This window comes from Betta splendens, chromosome 10 (genome assembly GCF_900634795.4).
Source record: "Betta splendens chromosome 10, fBetSpl5.4, whole genome shotgun sequence".
In the NCBI taxonomy this organism is placed as follows: Eukaryota; Metazoa; Chordata; class Actinopteri; order Anabantiformes; family Osphronemidae; genus Betta; species Betta splendens.
Window position 1 is genome coordinate 7,533,573 of NC_040890.2, and position 25,622 is coordinate 7,559,194.

A 25,622-nucleotide genomic window follows, 5' to 3' on the forward strand; every position below is an offset into this window, starting at 1 on the left:
ACGCGTACCTGTGACTAATCCATAACCCTTGCGTGCAAAACAAGCGTCACCCATGTGCAAACTCTGCATGAGTGCATGTCCACGCTGCCCGTGCAACTCTAGAAGTCCACATTTCCAAGTGACAGCGAGGCCGTCAGTGACGGTGTTTAAATTTAGTAAGTCCCAATATTATTGAGTTTACACACACACACACACACACACACACACACACACACACACACACACACACACACACACACACACACACACACACACACACACACACACACTGCAGCTTTCAAACCTGTGACCCTGTAACCGAGAGACAAACCACAGTTGCCACAGCAGCGGTGTTGCCACCTAACCCTTCCCCTTCGCTCTCACCCCTACAGATAGAGAGGTCCCATCTAGGTTTCAAAGTCTCTAAAATATTCATCAGCACCGAAAAAGGAAAAGTTTTAATACACATGAAACAAGACCCCGCTGCTTTGTTGTTGCTCCCTATCTCTCGCTCCCTCTCTTCTCCCCCTTCCTCCCTCTTGCCTGGTCCTTTTCGGTGTTTCTCATGAATAATGAAGGCCTATAGAATCCAGTGGCTCAGATTGTCCCTGCAGTCGGATACAGCTCTCCTTTATTGATCAAATAAGGCCCCTTAAATAATTAAGGAGGCCTTTGTCATGCAAATGAGCGGCCGCAGCAGTGAGCGCGCGTGTGCGACTTCAAAACATTAGAAGTTACTAAAGGTTCATGTTAGGGCCTGTAAACAAGTTGCACCTCGACAACAAACTGGTGTAAGTATGTTCCGCTGTGAATACGGACATGAAGCCACATGTGGACATGTCGATCAGGAAAAGAGTCTCATTAACCAGGAACCTGCATCATTTTTTTTTTTTTCAGAATAGCCAGTATATTATCCTTCTTCTCCCAATCTTCCCGTCTCCTTGTAACCATCTCACTTTCAGTAATGGAGGTAATAAACCGTATGGTGAGTGAGCTAGAGATAAAGCAACAAGGGCAAAGAGAACAGAAAAAAAAAAAACATCATTTACACCGGCATCTGCACCCGAGCCCGGGTTTACCAAGAATTTACAAACTGTGAGGGAAAGGAAATGAGATACATTTCGCTCATTGTGCGTCTTATTTATCTCTCTCTCTTCATTCAGTAGTTCAGGCGACATACAGACACTTGGAGAGAGAACCCGACATACGACTTTATCTCTGTTTTTTTTTTTCAAGGACAAGCTCTTTTGTAATGCAACAGTTCTTTGTGACAAACAGCTCATTTTTATTCTATTTTTTTTTGTTCAGTGATTTTTTTGTGTGATACAAGGAACCGTTCCGGTTCTGTTTCCTTAAAGTTGCCGTTCGGCATTCAACGCACATCATCATACTCCCGTCTTGACTGGGTTTGACATTGTAATAAATCTCTGGTATATATTTTCTGTATGTTTTATTGTCAATGAAAATCTTTCTAAAAGGCAACAAAAACAGGAAAGCGATAACGAGACCTGCCTTAAAATATAATATCAGTCATTGTAGCAAAGACATCATACTGTATAAAATAGAAAAGTTGTCTGACTTCCTGTTACTGAATTATTGTTACTAAAATTATTGGATCTTTATCAACAAATAAAACATATTGAACATAATGTGGCATATTTTAAATCTCCTTCTCGTAAGCATTAGAACCATGAATCTGTACTCTTGGATCGTTCCACAGGTCCTGCCTAGAACCAACCTACAGCCTCCATGGGCTTAGCAAACTTCTACACAGACAGACAACGGCAGCATGAAACCAATCAAATCTAATCATGATCATTTATTTGTTCTAATAAACTCTGTCCCGTCTCCTCCTGAATCTTAAGCACACTGATACAAGTTTAGGCCTCCCACTTAATTAGCATTACGCTAGGTTCAATATTGGAAATTCACTCTTTTACTCCTCTTCCCTCAACTCCAAATGGCCATCGATGACCCAACTTTAACTGCCGTCCCATCACCGATTCTTTCTTTTATTCCCATGGCAACGGGTAGTATGCTCTCTGCTCTCTTTTAATCTCTTCTTTTCCTCATTATGCTAATTAAGACAAACTCATAAGGATCACACCAATAGGTGCCCTTCTCTCCATTTTTCTCTCTGCAGCTCCTCTTCCCTTCTGCGCTTTACACTCCTCATTTAATCACGATGGCTCCGAGAGTTAGCAGCATAAAAACACAGTTTTAACCCTGGTGCCATTGATGTACTGTTCACACTGAATGGTGTTAAAAGCTGCTTTCATTGTGAATTAAATGTTAATTTTGCTCTGAATAGGTAAGGGCTAATTTGCTTTATTGTGCAAATAGGCGTGCGTGGATGTAGCTGGTCTATATGGTCGCTGTTTGTCTGAGGTCTGAAAGCTTTAGGGCCAGTGCACTGTAGTACAGTAGAGGTTCTGCTTCAATTCACGACAGGCAAACCGGCCCGGCTGGTTGATGCCTTCTAATCATGCGAACCTGTAATCGGAAAGACGAACTGCGCTAAACATCCTGATTCCTCGCGTGTCTCCAGCACCAGCGAGCCTCTCGTGGCTGTTTGTCTTTCCGTCTGTCTAACCATCAGCAGCCAGAGGAGAGCTCTCCTCCGCTCGCTGTGCAGAGCAGACGAGCTGGGAAGACGGGGGGAAGGAACGGAATGGAGATTGCCAAGGTGGGAAAAAGTAAGACATCAGACATCTTCTTCCCTGAAAGAAGCAAGGTGTGCTCACTTTTTTCTTTATCTCTCTGCCAAAATGCCCGACTTTCTCAATTACTGTGCCTTTCCCTCTGACTTTGCAGCCCCTAAATGAGCAATTTAGCTAGACAGCATTGGTAAATTACTTAAAATTGGGACGGAAAGGGGACAGCTGACATCTGTGCAGATTTTTTGTCAATACGCATTGTCAACCCTGGACGCCCCGTGTTTAACAGCGGCAGAGCTTGATTTAATTACTACCCTAGATCCACATCTCTCCGCTGTCACTCATACACCATAATGCAAATGCCAACGAGGCAAGAGAGGCATCAGGGAAGGGGAGCGTTGGGGCAGGTGGGCTGGAAATACCATCTTATTGTCTTTTTCACAATAACACAACACCACACTGATCTGTGGGAATCGTATTTTCCACGAAAACGTGACACGGTGACACGAGATAGTAAAAAAACAACTCATGCCCCAGAGTGTAATTATGTGAAATTCATATCTAGTAATTAAAAATGCCTCTGAATGATCAACCTCAAAGTTATTTCACCCTGTTGCTTTTTGATTACAGTGAATCTCTTTCATTGAGTTGAGTGAGTATCTGCATCCACCTCTAATGGGGAACTATTAATATCTTGTTTATCTTTTTTTGTTTCATTCCCCACCATATGGCATCCACAGAATGTAAATTCTTACCTGCAACTTGTGAAATTGCTGGCGTTAGTACAGTACACACACACACACACACACACACACACACACACACACACACACACACACACACACACACACACACACACACACACACACGCTGTGGGAAGTAAACGAACAGGTGTAGAACTTAAACCACACTGTGTGTTCTGCTGTAACAGTCCATACAAATAGGCTGCAGCCAAAATCCACAGTAAAAGACCAGAGCGATCGGCTGCGAATGGCAGAACGTGTCTGTCTCCCCCTGTTTGGTCACAGGTAACAGAGAAGGAGCGATGACTAGCTGGGGAGGTAGACATCTACTGTAACAGCTGATCAAAAATGAAAAGACGAAGTAGTAAATAAACTGCAGTGTGTGGAAGAATTACAACATTTAAATGAAAGGAGCGGAAAGCGAGGAGTCGAGCGTCGGTACTGCATGTTTACTGCGATACAGTAGGTCACATATAACAAGGCTGTGCATTATGGGTTGCTATGAAGAGCAGTGTGGGTGTATTTAATAACGACATGGCATGAAAGCAGCACACAGAGAGGCTGAGGAACTAATAAGACGGAGGGAAGGGAAAAAAGGATAAAATGACGGCAATGGGGCATAAACAAAATTACTGCCAGAGGGAAACGGAGCGGTAGGTGAAGACGGATGAGAACAGAGGGGACGGGGAGGAGAGACGCTTTCTGAAGACTTCGCTATGACAACCTTTACAGAACTCAGCATGCTCCCAAACGTACAGCTGAAATGTCACCCGCAGTAAGCAGGAGAATGCGCTACACAGAGAGACGTATCTGCGCCACACAGGCAATGCAGCTGACAAAACCCAATCGCCTTTTAAGTACAATGGGGTGATTGAAAATGTGGTCAGTTATGTGGCAAAATAGCATCCATATCTCCACTTTGTAAAGCCATTTCATCCTCGCTCTTGCCAGAAGTCTTATTCAATTTGTTCTCTTCCCTTTCAGCCCGCTTTTCAGTATTTATCCCATTCATTCTTTCAGCACAGCTGCTGAATAATGAATCAGTCTTATTTAACACTGATAATACGTCATTTTTAAGGGGGAGAGGGGGGAAAAAAAAAGCCTCTCGAATGTGTCATGGAACAAGCGACGCGAGCCTGCGAATTAAAGAATATTCAGAATCGAGCCTCGTGTGACTCACTGGTTTCAGCTGTGTTTGGGTCTATTGTGCTGCTCGCGGCTGCGTTAAGAGGTGCCCCACCTGCTCGAGCACCTTTTAATGATTATTGATGAAGTTGCTCAGTTAAAGAGAAAAACAATTAAGACCCTGCCAGAGCCGGAGTCCGCGCCGCTAATGAGCAGGAGCCCCCCCCCCCCCGCCGTACTGCTGACTAGTGTGTAAAAGCTAATGGAAGCAGCGCTTGTTTTAATCGCACCCGAGTCCCGAAGACTGGAGGAAGCTGTCACGGCCGACGTCGTTACAGGACTCGGGCTTATGGGGCTAAAGCGGCAGCAGATGGGGCGACGGTATCAGGAGCAGCAAACACATGGCGAGTCCTTGACTGTGCCGCTCGCTGGGGCCTCGGGTGGTGGAGGGTGCAGGCGGCTTTCCACATCTGCTGTTTACACACGGGCGACTTGACCCTTCCTCCCCGCCGCCGGCCACCTAAGGGCCTAATGAACTCATCAAATCGTCAGCTTTGACTCACAATGACCTCAGAGCATCGCTGGGCCCCTCTCCGTCCTCGCCACCCTTTCCTTCAGTGTCCTCCCCTCATCTTCGTCCCTGCCATACGACCCATAGAGCCAGAAACCACACCAGTATGTTGACAGGTCTGCTTGAGTTGTCGTCATGGTTACATACCACAGGTATCGTTCAGGCATCAGAACCACCAGTATGTTGACAGGTCTGCTTGAGTTGTCGTCATGGTTACATAATACATAAATAATAAAACCACAGGTATCGTTGCAGAAAAGTCATAGTGACATTTAGCACAAGATCACGACCCCACAATGTCACAACATCGAGATTTGGGTCAAAGCGTGGCCAAACGTGCTATTGGTCCAATGCTCCTAACCGCTACAGTACTAGAAGTAACCTGTGGGCAGCACTGAGATCACCTACAGACGTAAACCAAACGACAACCTCGTTGTTCGCATCCACAGCGTAACAGACAAAACAAACTGATGTCCTCCAACGAGGCAGCGGCTCCTCCCTCAGTGTGTGTGTAAGTGTGTGTGTCGCACAGAGACAACACCGGGCTTGACTGCAGGATTAACAGCACCCATATGTGAGATTCTCCCTCCACACACACACACACACACACACACACACACACACACACACACACACACACACACACACACACACACATTCCGTCACAACAGCAAAATCCTCGGCTGGATTTGTGTCTTTCTTGCTGTCCGCTCATTCCGTGGTTCTGAACCCCCCAATCTCATCTAGGGGAGGATTTATGAGGGGGCACACCTCATCCCTCCAACGCCACACAATCTCAATTGGACTGAGTACAGACTGATTCCCAACCAGACATCCATTAAACCAAGGTATTACTGCAATACAACTATTGGACAACTCTATCTCCTTCTATCTCCTTCTGTCTCTCTCATTCAGGCGGAGCGTAAGCAAGAGTGATGTTATTAATATAGATTCTGCTGTAGTGTGCAGACATTTCATTTCTGCATATATCAGATTAAAACGCCTTAAAGCACGAGCAGGAACCTGCTGCATTTACATACAGAGATTACGTTTGGGTCATATTTGGGAGTTTCTGCTGAGCTCTATGAACTAAATGAGGGGGAGATATAGTTCCTCTTCGACTACGGGCTCGGGAGTGCTGCTTTTCTACGCCCGCCCCCATCTACCCCCCCTCCCCCGAAGAGTCTCCAATCCAATTACCAGCCTAGGCCCCACTCGGTTCAAGCCCGACTCTGCCAACCTGAGTGAACTCTGCCTCTCCAGCTTCCCTTCCTTCACTCACTTTACCTTTATCTGTGCTCCGCTCGTCGTTTACCCCGCTGCGTGACGCCGCCAGCCTGCGGTGGGGCTCGTTATTTATTTATTTCCACCCCCCCACCCACCCACCACCCGTTCGTGCATTGTAGTGCTGTGTGTCTGCGTGGACTACTGTACGAGCGCTCGTCTGCTGTGCACCGAGCGGGAGTTTCAGGCTGATTAAAGAGATGATTTATAGGAGCTCGTCGGAGGAGGAACTCCCCGATCGCTCCTCAAATCGCGACTCCTCAAATGAGCTCTCTCCACTCAACCACAGGCAACCGCAAGGAAGCGACTGGCGCCCCGAGACGCAGAACACACGCACACATGTATACACACAGGAAGGCATGAGAAAATCCACGCGGCTGAACAGGAGCTGCAAATCAATGCCCTTATATTTCTGAGTGACTGAGTGGGAAATGTCAGTGCAGCATAAAGCTTGATTACCTCCGTGTTTTTGAACTTTACTGGATTGCAATGAGATTAGGAAAAAATGCCTTCGGTCTTAACTCGCCATTCACCTTACAGGTGCCTATAAAATCTATACTTCTGTCCACGGCCTTATTAAAATCCATCATCAGACAGAGATCGTAAGGTTTGTTCCATTGCTGTAATTGTGCAGGTCATTGTCATACTGTACATGGGTTCAGGCCCTGGTTGTTTAAGGTCCCAGCTGTGAACGTGGACTTGTTGCTCTCTCGTTATTTCGTGGGCCGCTAACACTTCCGCGTAGTTTTCTATTACCGCGCATGCCGCTGTCACGGAGAGAATAGCAGCGGCCTTAATTAGAGCTGAGGGCAGAGTGAGCTGAATTCAATACTGCATTACTGTTGAGTGTGTGAGCCAAAACTGTAAACAATGGCTAAATGAAAAAGACCAATTGAATAAAAACAAAAAAAAGAAAACAGATCACATTCTAAAAAGGAAATTCCACCATTGCAAGTGTTTTTTATGCTTTTTTGCAAAGTTCACATCGCAGACGTGGTGCTGTATGAATGAGACTCGACTCGACCCGACTCAACGCGTGTGATCCGCTTCTCTTTCTGTGAGGCCCGTCTCTAAACCCCTGCTTCGCGAGTCTGACATCCACCGAGCGGAGGGACATCGCTTTAGGGCTAATTTACCAGTAATGTGCGATCAATAGCCGCTGTCTAGTTGTGCTCTATAACCACCATAAGCAAATTATGCGTTTGATGGGAAATATAGACGAGCTGTGTGTGTTCCTTAAATGTCCCCTGTCGCTTCAGGTAATTTAGTTCTGCTGGGGGAGTCGTTCGATTTGTGACACAGGGAGCGCTTCTTTCTCTTTTTTTCTTCCGTTTTCCTTTCTGGGGCCGCCTTCCCGCCTGCAGAGGGAGCGATGGCCATGTAATGTTTAACGCGACGTCAGGCCAGTTGAGATGTTCATTAACAAACTCCGACGATTTCTCCGCTTGCATCGCAGCAAACAGAAAAAAAGGCTTTCTCCTCCCCAGGTTGCGCGTCCTCTCAATCCCCTTGATTCTTTTCCTTGAAAGTAATTGTTCGGCGCTGTAACGGCGGCGCTCGGGCCGTGAGTTATTAGCTGGATCCTCCGGCAGGAGTGTGGGCTAAATGGAACAGTGTCAAGAGGCTGGCTGCCCCGCTGCTCCTGCGTGTGCGTGTAGGAGGATGACTGGAGAGTTAAGTAACAATGGCCCGCGCGCATCTGCACATGCGTCTGTCGCTGGCGCCTTCGAATGCGCAACCTCCCCAAACCGACGGGTCGACCGAAATGTCACAGCCCGCCATAGGAAACCAACGCGAGTCGAAATAGATTTCTGATCAGCGAGAGCATGCTGTTGTGAGATAAGTGTGAATATATATATGCATGTTTGTGTGGGCTGGCAGAGGTACGATGCTAAAGGAGAGGTGTCTGCAGTGACAGCGGGAATACCTGCAGGGCAGAAAATGGGAAAGAGAAACGAGTGCATATTGCAGCATTTTGCCTGAGACGCGGGGAGCGAGGCGCATTGTAGGGTGACAAGACACACAGGAAGGGGATATAAATAAAGAGCGTCAACACACACTCTGATAGACCATCAATAGGCTGTCTGACTGACATAATTCATGTCCATCAAGGAGACTTGTTTTTTTGTGTGTGTTTGAAAAGAAACAATATCTTCCTCCCCTGCTCGGGCACAGCTGCAATTCTACCCATCAGCAGGAATAAGCACTGTGGCGAAGTCCAGTGACAGCATCATATTAATTTTTTTACGGCGTGAAGCCATAATTTAATAGCAAATATACAATGTGATTTTAAACCCTCCAACACAACTATTGGGAGTTAAATTATCAGAATAGAGGAGTTTCATTATTCTGTTGTCTGAAACAAAGTTAATCCAGCCGAACCTCAGATACAGCGTATCCTTTTTTAAATGTCTTTCAATGTCCTTTGAGCTGTGCCTACATTACCCAAAATGCAATTCAACTGCAGTTTTGTAAGATAATCAGGTGTTACTGACTACAGACAGCTTTTGTTTCGTGCCAACACTGTGTTGCTGTCGTGTTTTGCTACCTGCACTTGTTTGCCTTCAAGTCATGTGAAAAAAAAAGACACCACGTCCCACTGATGCTCACTGTGCTCCTTCTCTTCTCCCTCCGTCGTATTCACTCGCTTACATACAGACAAGCTGCTCTATTAAAAGCTGCAGAAGAGGAAGAAGAAGGAGAAAAAGAAAGCAGGCCGTCTTTGTCCTCTTGCTGTGGACTAGAGCTGATGTTAGTGAAGTTGGCAGCCATGGATGACTGGGAGCCACTAAGGCCTTGGTGAGCTGACATTATCCTGCCCCGCAAATGCTTCCCAGCCCTTAGCGGTGTGTGTGTGTGTGTGTGTGTGTGTGTGTGTGTGTGTGTGTGTGTGTGTGTGTGTGTGTGTGTGTGTGTGTGTGTGTGTGTGTGCGTGTGCGTGTGCGTGTGCGTGTGTGTGTGCGTTGTAGAATTTACCCTTGTCCACATGTAACTTTCTGAATAGCTTTCCGTCACTAGGTGGACATTGAGTGAGCGGGGGGGTGGGGGGTGGGGCGTGATAGACAGAGTGACAAAGAAGATGGTAATCTGAGTGGATCTGAGTGCTGATCCTCTTTGGCTTTCGTAGTGTGTGTAGGAGGTGACATCAAGCTCTGGGATAAGATGGGCAGGGAAACAGAGGACATACGACATTTGGATGAGGGCTAAAGTCAGCGACAAGCGATTGGAGAGGATCAGCCCCATAGAGGCATACAGTAGTAAGGCAGGTGGAAGTCCTTCCAGAGGCTGCTTATGACGGCCAGCCACAAAAACAGCTGAGAAGTCTAAAGCCGACCGTGATGAATGGGTGTCACCGTAGCTGGCTGCACGCGGGGCCGGCGCTAATGTCGTGGATAATCTATGGAAACAACACATTGTATCATAGCATTACGCACACGCGCACCAACACACGTCCAACCACATCATCCGGGGATGAGGCTGGACCCAGACGCGCAGTCCAGACGGGTCGGGTCAGCAGCACAGAGCCAAAGCTCTCCTTAACCTGGTGGATCAGGGAATCAGCGGCGCACCACAGCTTAAAGGCAAAGATCACGCACAAGCTCCCACACAAACACCACCGCACCTCCACGCGCCCCGGCGACGGGCGGCCAATCACATCGCTTTAAAAAAAATCCTATCCGCAGCGCTTAATAAAACCCTGCACGCCACTGTGTTTATGGTAAAACCGCTGTAAAATATCCAACACCTTCCTTCATAAATTGAATGTCATAAAAATATCAATTTGTTTCTCTGGGCATGAGCAATAATACAGCACATTTAATATTCCTTTTTACAGACTTATTTATTTCCATGTAGACTGGAGCATTAGAAATGCCATTATAAGGACGGTGAAATTGGTCCACTGAGACGTGGTGCAGCCCATAACACAGACTTTAAAACAACATCTCACAGCATTACCGCGTCCAGCGTGAATGCATAAAGTTCCTCTTTCCTTTACTTGTCATGCAAAACTGCAAGAAACATTTTCGCTTTATTGATTCTCCGCCCCCAAAAAACACCCATTAACTTGTTTTTGGCGTTTATCTCTAATTAATGCGGAATTAGCACTTTCCTGAAAACGTCCAAAGTGGTTTCAAGTTGTCGGGAAAAGGGTTTATGTGCAGCAGCACCGAAGATGAGGAAGAGAGGAAGGCAAATGTGTGCATGTTCGTTTGTTAGTGATTGCTCTAAAATGAGGACGGACTGTAGGTCGGGCTCAGGGTGCACTGTTATCACAGCTGTGCCAGAGCTGCTGCTGTAAAATGTGGAATACGCTTTTGTTGCGTATGGATCCTGGATTTGAATCCTAACTGATGCTCTGTCTAAGAGACACCAGCACGTTGCTCTAAACTACCGGAACGCTGCTTCACCAGCTCCGTGGGCACCAGCGATTCCAGAACAGGAAACAAAAGTGATGAATAGAGGAAAGAAGACAAATCCTCAGTTCCATCTCTTTTTTTTTGGGTGGGAGGGGGTTCGTAAAATAACCAATCCATTATGCAAGCACCTCCCCTGCTGTGTTCCCCTGATTCCTTGGAGCTATTAGCAGCTTTGGACACAAATAGATCACACAAGATATTAAAAAGCAGCAGGATTCTAACAGTTTAAAAGCCCCGCCGTAATCCTCACGCTGGAACACAAACACGGCAAATTATTTCTATCTGATTTTTATTTTTTTTTTAAGATTATTGTTCAGTCGTCATATTTTATAGCGCGTGTTTTCAGTAGAGATGGAATTGAAAGAGGATCTACGAGGAGCTTTACCCTTTACGTCGAACGACTTGAGTTTTTATTTTACTCCTGGTTGTGGTCCGTCACACACAGACGTGGCTCAAATCTACAGACAGCAGACGGCTGCTGAGCCAGAATATATTGTATCTGGTCATACACCGGCAGCATAGAGGCAGATCCAATAAAGAAAGCTCAAGAGACAGATGTAACGTTGTTCGTATTAATAAAAATGTACAGACATCATTGTGGATTTCAAAGTGCTGCCTTCAGACCCTTAGCTGTTTCTTATTTCTTGTAATCTGTGCATGACAGAAAATAAAACACACTGTCAGAAATGATCAAAGAATCAAATAGCGAGTCAGGTGGATGCTAACAGCTGCTGGCAACGTTTAACTGACAGCACCTGGCGCTACGGAAAATCGCTGTGTGGGATGTTTGTGACACAACATGTTACCGGTTGGATTTTAAGCCTTTGACACGCTTTGTGTGGGAATTCATCTTGTACACGAGCGAAGTCGTCTCTCAGCCATGAGAACGTTAATGTGGATTCCTGTTGTTGTATTTTTTTGTGTTTCTCTTGACACTGCAATTATTAAATGCCACAAAAAGATAAACAGCTGGAGAGGAGAATAAGATGATACGAGCCTTTGAGAAAACATAATAGATGAGGAGAGGATTAAAATGTACATCATCCTTGAGGTCTGTGATAGACTGTACGATCTCCTTTGTCTATGAATTCCCCTGATTTAATGATTCTATTTCCATTCTGTCTCAGACTCGCTGGATTTAGCTCCTTTCTGGGCTATAAAATTCATGTTGAGAAAAATGAAATACCGGCAGACATAGTAAACACGAAGGCAGTTTAAGTGATTATGTTGGTGCGACTTCACAAACCAAATCCATGAAAATCCATAAAACTAAATCCATGAAAATAACACAGGATGCGAGTGTTTGCCCTAAGATGTCGTCTGAGTAGAATTAGAAACGAAGGCCCTGATTTTTTTTTTTTAGACCAAAATTGCACTTAAGCCTTTGCACAAATCACGCTGACCTTACAGCAGATAACATTTGAAGCGATTTCAGTTTTCGGCAGATTCCCAACTTGGAGTCTCATCCCGGATCTGTGGGCTGCTGTCACTGGATTTGAGGGGTGTGAGTCAGTCAGAGCGTACGCCGTGCAGCTTTACTTATTCCGCTTTTGGGTGAATTGAGCAGTAAACGGCCGGCGACACCAGTATGACCTCCCGTACTTCCATTTCGAAGCAAACCCAACAATTAAACGGCATTCAATTAAACTCCCTGACTGTAATGCTGCTAAACTTCACGCGGTGCTCAAAAATACCGGAGGATTCCATTTGATTAGAGGCATCACGTTCCCCACTGTTTACTCTCTCAGATCATAAATCACTTCAGAACAAGAAAGGCTTTCAGCCGTCACAAGGTAGCATCAGGACGAATAATTGTTTATTAAGCACCTAATTTGGCTGTAGCATCGTCGACTCGCAAGCTGAATAACATAATCAGACAACATGGTGATGGGTTAGCAACATAATTATTCCAACTGTTTGCCTAATCTGTGAGTTTTTGATCTCTTAAGCTGCTGGTGTCAGTTGAATGTATAGTGAATCTGTGTATTTTCAGCTCAACTGGTGTTTCTGGGAAAATGAGAAAAAGCAAAAGATCCATCCTAGATCAGTCAAGTTGCCTTAAAGACAAATTAATTAAATCAGCATTGTGTCTGGCGTCAAAGCCAAACGTGCGACCGCTTGGAAATGGCCCTCGATGCGCTTTTAATCAGGCTGAGGTAAATCCCTCAATGTGCACATCAAACAGAGCAGGCATGAAAAGGACCAATTCAAACCTGAAAGACAAAGATAACTTCACAGCACGCATCAAATCCGGCGTTCCACAAACTCATCCTCAGTTCTTATCTGAACTCCCTCCTCGATTACACACATGCTCTTAAATCAGTGCGGAGCGACGGCAGAGTGGAGGAAGACGGTGAAGTGGAAGATGCCGCGAACACACACACCCCCACACATACTCTCCTCAAACACTCCAGCCTTATTATCCGTGATGTCACGTCACAGAGTCGACACAAATGGAAAGAAATCTTAAGACACCTGGATATAATTAAAAGCTGCGGAATTAACCTTAATTGCTCATGTTCTGACCAGAATTCACGCATATAATTCCTCACACACACACACACACACACACACACACACACACACACACACACACACACACACACACACACACACACACACACACACACACACACACACACGTCTCAGAGGGCACATTCAAGCGCAATAACATCCCAACACCCAGTCACATTATTACTATTCGCCGTCTCTTTGTAAATATTAAACGTGGACGGAGTGGACGACGTTCCGTGTGTGCGTGCGCGCGGACGCGTGTGATGAGATTAGAATCATCCAGGACATTCATCTATTCTGTAGCTGGTGAGGAGATTGAGTGTGGTTGGGTGATATGATGGCACTTTCACAAAGGATTACATTACTCTCTCCCGCTCGTCTCGCTCGGCCCCGGTCCTCACATTTGATAATGGACACTGTCTGTGTTATGAATTGAGCCGATGCGAGATAAAGGCTCGACGACGCGCGACGGAGCGGGAGTCAACGCGTGTTTGCGCTGGATGTGACTTAGCCGCCGTCCTCCGCCGCCGCCTCTTTGTCGAGACCAATATGAGAACTGTAGGAACAGGTTAATGACGTACTTTAGTCGGTTAAACACCTTCCGATGAAAGTCACAGTTTAAGACGGCTTTTATGATTCTTCTGCATCCATCCAGTTCATGCTCATTCTGAATTCCTTATCGGATAATATAGGTAATATTTCTAGTATATGTTTATAATTGGTGGGTGATGGAGCTTTACTGCTGGGCTCAGGATGGGTCTATTGTTTTGACCACATTCCTCAGACATAAATCACACAGGTAGCTTATATAGCAGAGGACATGAGGCCTCATTAAAAACATTTAATTGCACAGCACAGCAGTTTGTTTCCGGGAAAAGGCGCAACCGCTGCAGATCCCATTCCCGTAAAAAGTCCCGGTCTCCAGAGGGAGAAGGTCACATCGTCCACAGACTAAAGCTGGTCACTAGACAGATAGAGAGACCCGCCGAGGAAGAGATACGGAGCCGCCTCCACGAAAGAGCGTGGCCATGATTGAAAAAAAAAAGCATGGGACTCTAAGCTACGGCTGATTGTGAATGGCCTCCATTACAATAAATGACTTCATTACAATAAAGATGTGTTCAACCACCCTCTGAGCTTCAATGAGCATCACTGCGGAACGATTTGCTGAAGTGTGCTCAAGTAACAGAGCTTCAGATGCAGCCTGTGGTATTTACACTTATCCCCTCAATGCGTCGGCCCTGCGTTTGTTCCCGCGCAGGGCACCTGAACGTGGACACACACACACACACACACACACACACACACACACACACACACACACACACACACACACACACACACACACACACACACACACACACACACACAGCTTTATCAGACAGATACGGCCAGTCCCTGCCTTCCTCGCTGTTTATTAAGACATTGAAGCTCTTAGCACCTAGCAGCACTAATCCTATAGCCCTGTGCTCGCTGCTGCCGGAGCCAAATGGCCTTATAGAGGAGCTCTCTCGCTCGGCCTCCCTCCCTCTCCTGCTCTGTGTGCGAGTGTGGGCATCTGTGACTGTGTGATGAATGGACGAGGCAAAAGAGTGGAGAGGTGATTGTGAGACATTGCACCACTGAGGGCAGTGAGGAGAGGAGAACGGAGGGATGGACTAAACATGTGTGTGTGTGTGTGTGTGTGTGTGTGTGTGTGTTGGGGGAGGGTGGGGGTTATAGTTGCACATGAATTGCATTCAAAAGCACCTACATGCACTCTGCCCCTGTGCTCGTGCCCCGCTTGTCAGGCATGCAGGTCGCGTACGAGCCTCCGCGTCGGTGTGTCTTCCCTTATTTGTTGTTTTTTTTTGTTGTTGCGCCCCGGCGTGTGTGCGTGCACGCACACGCGAGGCCGAGGTAGGTTAAACTCGTACTTGTGAAGTGTTCCCAGAAGAGATTAATCATCCCGCGCTGGAATGCGGCATCGCGGTCATAAATCATCACCTGACCTCTCTCCCTCTCCCCCGCTGCCACACGGAGCGGAGGAGTCCGGGTAAAAAGGAGTGTCATTAGACATCCGCAGTAAACAAACAAGCGGCGGCTCTGACAGAAGCGCGAGAGGCAGGAAACTGAACTAATTCTAAATTACCAGCGTCCGGTCTAACGATCGATCAAGCGCTATAAAAAGGCCTGTTAGGGACAAAATTGTAGCTTTGATTGATGTGTTGAACACAAATGAACTATGTCAGGAGCAAGAAATGTTTTTTTTTTGTCTGTTGTGACAGTTTCAACTGGCCGGAGATCAGATTTGCATACAAAACAACAACACTGGACAATTTACAAAGCACTGGTACAATCGTATTAGAGCAGTAGAATGATGATGAACATAAAACATGAGATGACTGTCGGTCTGATTGTCACGTGGCAGGAAGCTCTGTGCAGTGTATTGTTAAGCATCATGTCCAACCTTGGCTTCATGACACAACCGTGAGTCACAGTGTGGACGTGTCCTTTGGAAGGAAGCGTGGCCTTCAAGTGCTCGACCATCAGCCGACACAGGTGGAAGACGTGAAGTGCACATAAAACACGACGCGTGGACCGGATCTCTGTACGTGCGCCCCCTCAAAACGCGGCGTGCGGATCTGACGCCGCTCGAGTCTGAGTTGCACTCGCTGTAATTAGTGTTTTTATTATTAATGAGCGAGAGCATGCTTCACTTCTCCAGAAGTAGTTGCTAATCTACTAATCATAGTCGCGAGCAGCAACTGTGATTAGGGCAGCCTATAATTCCAGCTGCTCCTCAAAGGCGCGCGGGGCAGGACGAGTGGGAGGCAGGAGACGCCCCCCCCCTCCATCACCACCACCACCACCACCTCAGGACCGCGAGATCCGGAAGTCACTGCACAGACAAAAAGGAGCCTCTCCCCGGTCATGTTCAAGCACGGGAAATTGATTCTTTAATATTAAAAATTCAACTGCTGAGTTTCATTACTTTTCTGAGCCTATTCCCTTTCCCTCGTGGTGTGAGAAAATATCACAGTTTATTAAATTACTTCTCTGAAAAGTCTCTGGGGATGCCATCTTAACTCCCGTCCTCCTTCACAAGGCCATTTTAGACTGTAACTGCTTAGAACAAGACACGGGGAAAGAAAAAAATAAAGAAATGGGGGAAAGCAATGGAGGGAAGGAAGGTACACTGGCTTTTCTGAATTTATTGGCTGCCGCAGAGAGATGGTGTTTGTTTCATTGGCTATGAAGCACATGGAATTGATTCAGTCCATAAATCAAATCGCAAAATGATAAAGGCCGAGCGATTACCAGCTGTAATTGTGAGCTGTGAACATTTCATATCACACGCGCCTGAGTGCAACACCTACTGTACTGTACGACTTATCTTCAACTAGTTAATCCAGTAATCCAGTTTGCTCCTGTACCGGTCCACCCCCCTCTCCACCGGTGGAAACCAGTACCGGTAGAAAGCCCTGCGCCGCCGCACCGGGGCCGGCAGATGACGGCTCACCGCCGTTGCCTCGCGTCCAAGTTAGCTCTGCAAAGTCAGCCAAGAAAGCCGGCTTGGTTCATGCGGACTTGGCGCGGCTCCACGGGCATTTTGCTCGCTGCCGCGTCTTCGCTGGGGCTCAAATCGCTCTACGATGGCATCGGGATTTAAGCGCTTTTCAGACCCTACACAGCAGGTGCCTTTTAAAGCGCCTGATGAGATGATGATCACCTACTGTAGCCGGAGGAGCACATCCCTCATTACCGATTCATCCGCCGGGCTCTTTTTCTCCATCACTTAATCTAACGGTCGTCAGCACTCCGCCCACATCCACTAAGTGCTTCGTGCATCCCACTTGCTCTGTCCACCACTGGCCGAACCAACATCTGTCTCAGCCCTCACTCAGAGTTCACATTGTGTAGACATTCACAACACGCTAGAATTAGCAGCATTCCATTCCAGTTAACAGCGTCTAGCTTACAAGCAGTAGTATTTCTACTCCCCATTGCACATCTGCAATCTTTTATCCATCAGACTGTCCACACAGCTGACAGTTGACTGCTCTATTTATATGTGAAAGTGGGGATAAGGGCGGCGCGACTGTCACGTCTCAGGAGGCTTCCCGGATACGTCACGCGCTTTTGGCAGGCGAAGAGGAGAAAATGACTCTCTCCGAGGAACCGGGGGGACGTCTGCCGCGATCAACGGCGTCCTGTTGACCGGCCGTCAATGAGCGGTGACACAAAGCCGCCGCAAACGCACGCGCTCGAAGGGCGTCGATGCAGGAGTCGGTCAGACTTCAAGCGCCGCTCTCTAAAAAAAGGCACAGTGGCCTTTACCTTTTTTATTTATCATTTATGCACGCTCAACTTATATAAAACCGAGAAGCTCACAATAAAGCGCCACGAGCATGTGAGGAGGATGAGTTAAAACCAGTCGGTCAGCTGTCAGACAGATGCAGTAAATATCATCCCACTGCGCCATCACATCCAACAGTAAAAAAAACCCCACAGGATCCATGGGCATGGTAATCCAAGATGAAGGCTGCTCTCTACAAGCATCACTTCCTCCAAAGCACAGCTAATGCCGGGTGTCACACGTCACACACACTCACACACACACGCACACACACACGTGCGCGCGCTCCGATCCGAGCTACGCGGAACCCCCCTTTAAAGATGAAATATGGGCCATAAAGGGCGCAGACAGTGGGCGAGGGAGAGGTGGGAGGCAGGGGCTGCTGGCCCTGTGATTTCATACGAGAAAGCCACAAATCACCGTAACATTAACAATGCTCAAATATAAAGTATTGAATAACTTACCCCGCAGCACCGGTAACAACAACTTAAATCTATCACATTCTGAAGTGTCTCTTAATTTATAGCATCTATAACAGACGAAAACGTCTCTGCTCTTTTTCAAACCGACCCTTGATTAGATCTGATGGGGTGTGGAAACGTTTTGGGTAAATGTGATTGTTCCAGTCAAGAAAACAAAATGCTATCATGCAATAAAACAGACATACTGCGCATTATGGGGTCATATTGAGCTGCTGTGCTCTGTTGTTACACATACACTGTTGTGAGAGAGTCTGAGGCCTAAAGCTGTGGCGCTGAAACGCTCAGGTTTCAATCTGGCCAAATGGCTTCGTCCACGAGCAGGTTTTTTCAGTTGACGACATAAATGCAAAGTCATTACCGGTCGCGTGTGGGCTCCTAGGCCCACTAGGCCCAGACGTTCAGGTTCAGCTGCCACCGAGTGTTTGTGCAGAGGTCGAGACGTCCCACAGCATGTGTGTGTGTGTGTGTGTGTGTGTGTGTGTGTGTGTGTGTGTGTGTGTGTGTGTGTGTGTGTAATGTAAACAGTTACAGGCCAGACTTCTTGTTTCGCCGTCGACCGCAGAGATGACTGTTTTCACAACCTGCCTTAATGTGCTGCAGCGTTTTGAGCGTGGCTGTACAGTAGCTGAAGGACAATGGTGTTCTGGCGCGGCAAGAGCTGGCTAATTAGTGGTATGAGGGGACGTGGGGCCTTCGAGACACTGACGAGCCTTTTGAGTGTCAGGACCAGGAGTAGGAGGAGGAGTTAGAACAATGAAAAGATTAGAACCAAACCACAATGTGGCCACGTTGCCCATCTACTGTTGTAGCTGGAGTGAGACTATTACCATGTTGAAACCTTTGATGAATCTAATTTAGTGCAATCGTGTCCAAATTCCATTTTTAAGAAATTACAAATCCTAAAATATCACTTGAGAAGCCGTGGGAGATGCCATCAAGATTTTTTAAGCTCTGTGGTTTCTACTGATCAACCCACCAATTAATCAATTACTGCAATTAATGTAATTAGCCCCTTCATCAGTGAGCTTTTGTCGACCACATCGGAGCCATTCCTCCACAACCTCCCCGAAGGAGATTCGCTTTGGAAGTTGAGGCGGCGAAACGCCAACGCGGGCGCATGCGGCTCACGCTCCAACGGATATGGTGGAATCGGACGCTTTTACGGCACGGCTGTATCTCATGCCAAGCAGGTTCTGCTCTACAGGAGGCCGGACCGGAGCAGTATAACTGGTATAAAACCTTTTCCTACAACAGTTTCCCTGTGTGGCTGTGGATTTATGACACCAGGTTGATTGTATTTCTGGCTCAAAAAAAGCCGTGAGCTTGTGAAATAGCTGAGACGGACAGAGCCTGCTCTAATAGAGCCATGCTCCCAAGCCTGGTATTTTCTATTTACCTGCGCAATATAAACAGAATCAGTCTCTCTCCATATTGTGTCACAAAGGCTGTCATTTCCACCCGCCTCTCCTCTCTCCAAAGGTCAGCGTTTTTGTTAATCAGCACTGACAACAGGTTGCTTCTGCATCCATTAGCTCCGATCCCGTCGCATCTCCAATGGCGGCCTAATGCGCGGCGGCCGCTTCGGAAAGTGATTGTACGCGACAGAATAACAACCGTGCCCTCTCCGTTATTCAGCTCAAGACCCCAAAACGGCGAATGGAGGCGAAGGAACGAAGCAACGCAGCCTTTAAGCGGCAGGTGTGTGGATCAGCTGGGGATGACGGCGCCGTGGCGTCTTCGTGGCGAAATACAAATCTAAACTCGGCCCGCGGGACGGGATCCGGTGGCTTGAAGCTATTTCGCAACTCGCTACTGTCGCCGTGGTTTCGCACCTCGTTGAGATGTTTAGGTAAAAGAACGACGCGGAGCGCTGCAGCCGAAACCGGGCCGGTCAAACGCGCGGAATCGAACAAAGCCTCCCAACGAGGGAGCACTTTACTGCCTCTCAGGTAATTACACCTGAGGGACATATAAGCAGCTTTTTGTTATGACATCAGTTAACACGCGGCAACGTAGTCACTGTTGACAGAATTTGAAACAATCAACACAATAGTGCCCATTTTGTGTTTGAAAGGGGACTTTTGGCTCTAAATCAGCAGCCAAATTGAACTGGCCTAGTCACAAACATTCTGCCCACTACGCCGCTTCATTATCTAACAGTGAGTAGGTTCTGAATTGTTTGGGAAGGACAAAATGTATTAACTGGGCTCTCAGTACCCGCACAGGTCACGCCTGTGGAGCGAAAACGGCATTGGCGGAATCGGACCCTGGAGGGCGTCTAATGCTGTTTTCCATCTGCTTATTCGCGCGGCTGCGCGACGGTCCTGTCTGCGCGACGGGCGGCGGAGGGTTCGCGCCGCGTACCGCTGACCTCTGATCAGCCTCGCAGCTCCCGGCGTGCATTACGGCTTGTTGTGCGAAGCCTTCGCTCGTTAATCCCCTAATCTGCTGGACCCTGGAAATCGCTGCAGTCGTCTGTCAGATGGGTCAGAGGAGGCCACAGGGCTCAACGCCGGCCCGCGGACAGAGACACGCCGGCCTCATTTCAGCCTAATGAAGATTGATGCTCCTCTTCCCGGGCCTCACAGGTGTTGCAGCACAATGCATGTATAAATACAACAACCCACATGCAGCGGGAGTGGGATTAACAGAAGGAGACGCTCTCTCAGGCGCGTAGGACTTCACGCGCCTAAAAAGTCAATCTCCAGCCGCTCGCCGCGGCCACCGCTTCGTTACTCGCGTCGAACGGCTGCGAAGGACCAACGAGGTCGTGGACCCTGAGCGCCCGCGGAGCTCAGGCCCTGGAGTCGAGTCTAAATCTTGTGCGCCCGTGCCAAGTGGGCCACGCTTAGGGCTTGTGCGAGATTGCGGTTGACGCGGCCTGCTGCTGTCCGGCGTGAGCGTCCATTAGCGCTTAATGGCGACACATATGCACGCGCTGGTCCCTGTGATTGCACCTGACAGCGTCTAAAGGCTGACTGACAGCGGGAGGCCGTCCGCCCGTGTTTACTCCACCATGTGACCAGAACAGACGCAGCTTAAGTCCTGATCGTGTCGGGCCGACGATGGCCGCGTCTGAGGGCTCCGCGTTCCCTTTGATTCACGCGGCCGCCCTGTCGAAAGGATGGGAAGCGGGAAGGAGATCAAAGAGCGTGAGGGATCACAGACACAGACAGGTTGGAAAGAGCTAAAGGTGGAGGAGGAGCGAGAACGGCCGCGGAGAGAAAAGTGTCCCGCTTAGGCTGAGGTGCGAACGCTGGCAGGAAGCCTCGTCATCAGGATCTGCGTGACATCTGTGTGTTTTTTTCATGTCATAAGGTGCTGACGGGATCTATGTGAGGCCCCGGGATCTACAGCTGGTGTGTGGGCCTTATCCTTTAACACCCTGCTTCAGACACAACTTACTCCAAGTGGGCTTTTTTTATTTAAATATCGAAGGGCAATGTTAAATTTTAGGAGTGTGCCGTTAGATCGTTGTCTAAAAGCCTCACTCATCCCTAATAATGAATATTCATGGGTGGGTGAGCGACGTCCTGCAGGGTTTCGGTTCCTAGCAGCAGCTCGAGGGGAGCCAGCTGGGCTGTGCCTCTCAGCCTCTCTCTGTCACCGAGAACACAGAGCGCAGCAGCGGAAAAAAGATTGAAATTCAGCACAACGCGCGCGCACCTACGCCGCCCGGACCTTTGATTTAAGCCCTCCGCGAGGCACAACGCCACGCGTTATGTCCAATGCAACACGCGGCCGCTGGTAGAACACTAATGGATGCGAAGCCGTAAGTGAACGTGAAGTGGCGCGTGGCTCGTTTGAACGGATTAACTCGTGAGACGCGGTGGTGACGCGCGTCGTCCAGGAAGACGAGGCGAGCGGCGAGGAACGGGTCACGCGCGCGACTGGAGGCACCTCCACGCCAGTGACAAAGTAACAGCCTCTGAAGGACGCGCTGACTTTCCCACGCGTGTGCACCCAGTGTTGAGATGAGGATGCCGCGCGGTGCCGGAAGCACGGACAGGAAATGATAGGTTAACGACGCTGCTGCCCCTCCGTGACGGGGACCGATCGTCCCACCTTGACCCGTTAAACACACACAAGCTCCGCACACGCCGGGTCACGTGTGATTTTTTCGGGGCGAGCACGTATGTTGCCGTGTCGCGCAGATGCGCTGTGTGCAAACCTGTCATCGCCGCAAACTCCACGGTGACTCACGTAAGGTCATCCCCGCCCGGAAACTAGTGAGCAAACAGCTGGAGAAGCGAGACACAAACGACGAACGGAGCCCGGCGTGACTCTGCAAGTCAAGCACGGGCTGCCGTGAGGGCGACAAAAGGTTCGGTTCCGACAAAAGACGCCTCAATGTCATCGCTCCGCGGTGCCCTCCCCGTCCTTCCGCCACCACAACACATGTGCCGTCCGTGGACCCACACACCGGCGCGTAAACAACAGGAGCCCGCGCGCACCGTTACCGCTGAGATAGATTTGAAAATGACACGTACCTGTTTCCAGCTACGCGCGGCCACTCTCTGTAAAATCCGCCGTCTCCAACTTGAACTTTTCCTCGTCTCCAGTCGAACAGCGCGGAGCTACTTCGCGCTTGTTTATCGCATACTTTCGCGTGTCCCGTCTGTCCCGACGAGCCGCCGTTACGTGCGGAGTGCGGCGAGAGCGCGTGGGGTGATCTGACGGAGAGGGTAGCGCGTCAACCCCCCGCACGGCATCTCACCAAATCAGGGGACTCAAACGGAGCAATCCATTTGGCGCCGGCGCGTCGGTCGCTGTGGGGAGCGCTGCTGACTTGCGGAGACGGAGCCCAAACGCGTCGCGGCTGCGCGCAAGCGGCGCGTCGTCCCTTTATTTCCCTCGGAGCGGTGAAGGCGGCGGGCGCGCGGGCATGCTCCGAACGTGAGCGGCGGCGGGTCGGCGGAGGCTGCGCGCGGCGGCACCCGGGGAGCAAGCGTCCGCACACACGCAGTACAGCGGAATGGCCGAGACACGCGGGGCGCGCGTTCACGACCCAGCCGAGTCAACGGTCATTACGCGCGCGCGTGGAGGGTAATCCACTGTGGACCGCTGCCTGCAGCTGGATCACTACAAGCTGACGTGCGGGGATCAGAAGCAATGTGGCGCACGGAATTCTAAATACAATGTGACTCAGTGGGAGCACTGTTATAATAACGTTGCCTCAGTTATCATATTACTGCTTCCTGCTGCATAACATACATCTTTAAAGGAGATGAAGACTAGTTCAATCATGGCAAACATGGCTACAGCCACCTTAACGCATACATTCACAGCCCGACACTCGCTGCTGACTCTTCCTCCGTGTTCCGGAGCTGGATCATCCGCTCTGTGTGCCGGCGTCCTCCATGCGCGGCCTAGTGCTCATTACATTGGTCCTCATGCATCTCTTTTTAAACAGTGCACCCACTGCACTGCGGGCTAGTGTTCACATTAGCGCACTGCCTAATGGGTTTTCTCTGTATTAGCAGCAATAGAAAGGTGCAATAACAGAAGCATGCAATTATGCACCATAACTAGGGAAAACGTTGTTAACAGTTACCCTATTGCCTCTCACTCTCCAAGCTGTAAATGCATATTTCCCAATGGAGGTATGATAATAACGCCTGCTTATTTGAAAGCACCTTGTAAGGAGAACCTTGTGGCTCTTTTGATAAAGATTTCATTTCAGAGGCATTTTTATGTATAACTGGGGATTGGCACGGGGACATAAACCTCCCACTTTAGGATTTATTTATATATATATATATATATATATAAAATTTAGTTTCATTTCCTATTTTTGTTTGGAAATACATTATCCCGCAAGCAATTGATATATTGATTGAGACAAATAAGAGGGTTAGCCTAAAGGATGAGCACAATATCAAGACCCTGACTGGATTTGAATTCGCAGATGGCGCGGTTAAATCCAGAGCGAAGGGTGAAAGGAAAGAGGGAGGAATCATTGGATCTCTAGTGGGTAACACAGGTGCGGAGCGAAATGAAAAATGCAGATGAGGGGAGGATGGCGAACTGAACCATTTTAATGTCCCCCAAGTGATAACCTAAAAAAAAAAAAAAAAAAAAAAACACACACACACACACACACATGGCTCTGACTTGGCCCCGTGGTAACTATTCTTAATCATGCAGGTGCAGCTTGTCCGGAGCTTCACGGTACCGTCGGCCGTGGAGTTCTGCTTTCCTTAAGATAATGAGCCCGGTGCCGTATAGCACCTTTAGGACGAGCAACTTGAACTTTAGAGCGCGACTGTTGCTTGCACAAGTCCTAGTTAGTTTAAAAGTTATGCTATGATTGCACAAACTACAATAATAGAGACCTGGGAATAATGCAAAATGTATTAGACACATATACATCACCTCCCCCCTCACGTCCTGCAGCATTAGTGGGGATTTAAAACCAGTGATGTCAGCGGTATTAAATCTGTCCTTTCCATCCATCTGCACTTAATTCCCTGCATATGGAGACACCTGAGATTAACCCTAATGACAGGCCAACACTTAGCCACTGAGCCCACATGTGGAGCCCGGCCAGTAAAAAAACAACAAAACAGAAACGATCAGATTGGCCAGAAGCTGCAGCCACGGGCGTCTGAGTAGCAGTTCCCTTATCGCTTTAAACGGCACCTACATGGACGGCCACCGGTCGGTTCCGCCTACAGGCTGCCCATGGGCCTCCTCCTGTCATGATGCAGGATCAGTCGTGGCAATCCTTCACCCTCCCTTTGACTGCATTAGGGGAAACTACGGGCCTCCAGTGATATGAAGCACCGCTGGCAGTTCACCTTGTGTCGTCTACTTCCCTGCAAGAGTTAAACAGACGGGCTTCTGTTTTTAATCAGTGGAACGTATCTCCTGCTAATTACTCAGGAGCTGGGTTCCATTCCTTATTTACCTAGCATTTCCGTTCCATCTCCTCGTCAAGTGCTGTAATTACGATGATGGACCGGCTCCGAGCCTGACCCAGCACTTACTGCTACCCGCGCCTACCTTAAATGAGGAAAAAATAATCCCCAGCAAACTTGTCAGATGCTGTAAATCTGCACGGGTTGGTTGACCTTTTTCTCTCCCGAGGCAATATTAGCACAAGCGATTATAACATATTAAAGCCCGATGCTTGTGGCTGATGCTCCGGAGACCTTCAGCCACGCGCCAATCCGGTTTGGAACCGCGTTCCCCGCTATCGCCGCCGTGGCGTGCGGCGTCGGGGGGCCTTCTTTTAACCTTGTGCGGTGACTCCTCTCCCACACGTCTATTGCTGCCAATCATACCCTCGAGGGGGTCAACCCTGCCGTGCGGCACGTATTTGTAGTAGATGTGCGCCTCGCTAACACTGAGATAAAGATGCATTGCGCTGCTAATTATGTAATCAATTTGATTAATTTTCAAAATGCAAATCAGCTAATTAAAGGACCTGAACTTATAGTATTACCACTGATTAGCTGGCTAAGCACTATCGCTGCCCTCTGAATACACCCTTATTAAGCTATATTAA

General features: G+C 48.4%; 1 protein-coding gene across 9 annotated transcripts in view; it reads right to left on the reverse strand.

The window, feature by feature from the left end:
• The window catches only part of tenm2a (teneurin transmembrane protein 2a), a 168,250-nt gene extending 145,196 nt beyond the window's left edge, over window positions 1–23,054 (reverse strand). For 5 of the 9 annotated variants that reach the window (XM_055512572.1, XM_029164485.3, XM_055512571.1 and 2 more), the window contains exon 1: window positions 22,603–23,053. The gene's annotated coding sequence lies outside the window, so the exon portion shown is untranslated. Of the gene's footprint in view, window positions 1–22,602 lie in introns of all 9 variants that reach the window. The other 4 variants (XM_055512570.1, XM_055512569.1, XM_055512566.1 and 1 more) reach the window with 1 other exon arrangement.
• Between the last annotated feature and the right edge of the window lie 2,568 nt (window positions 23,055–25,622).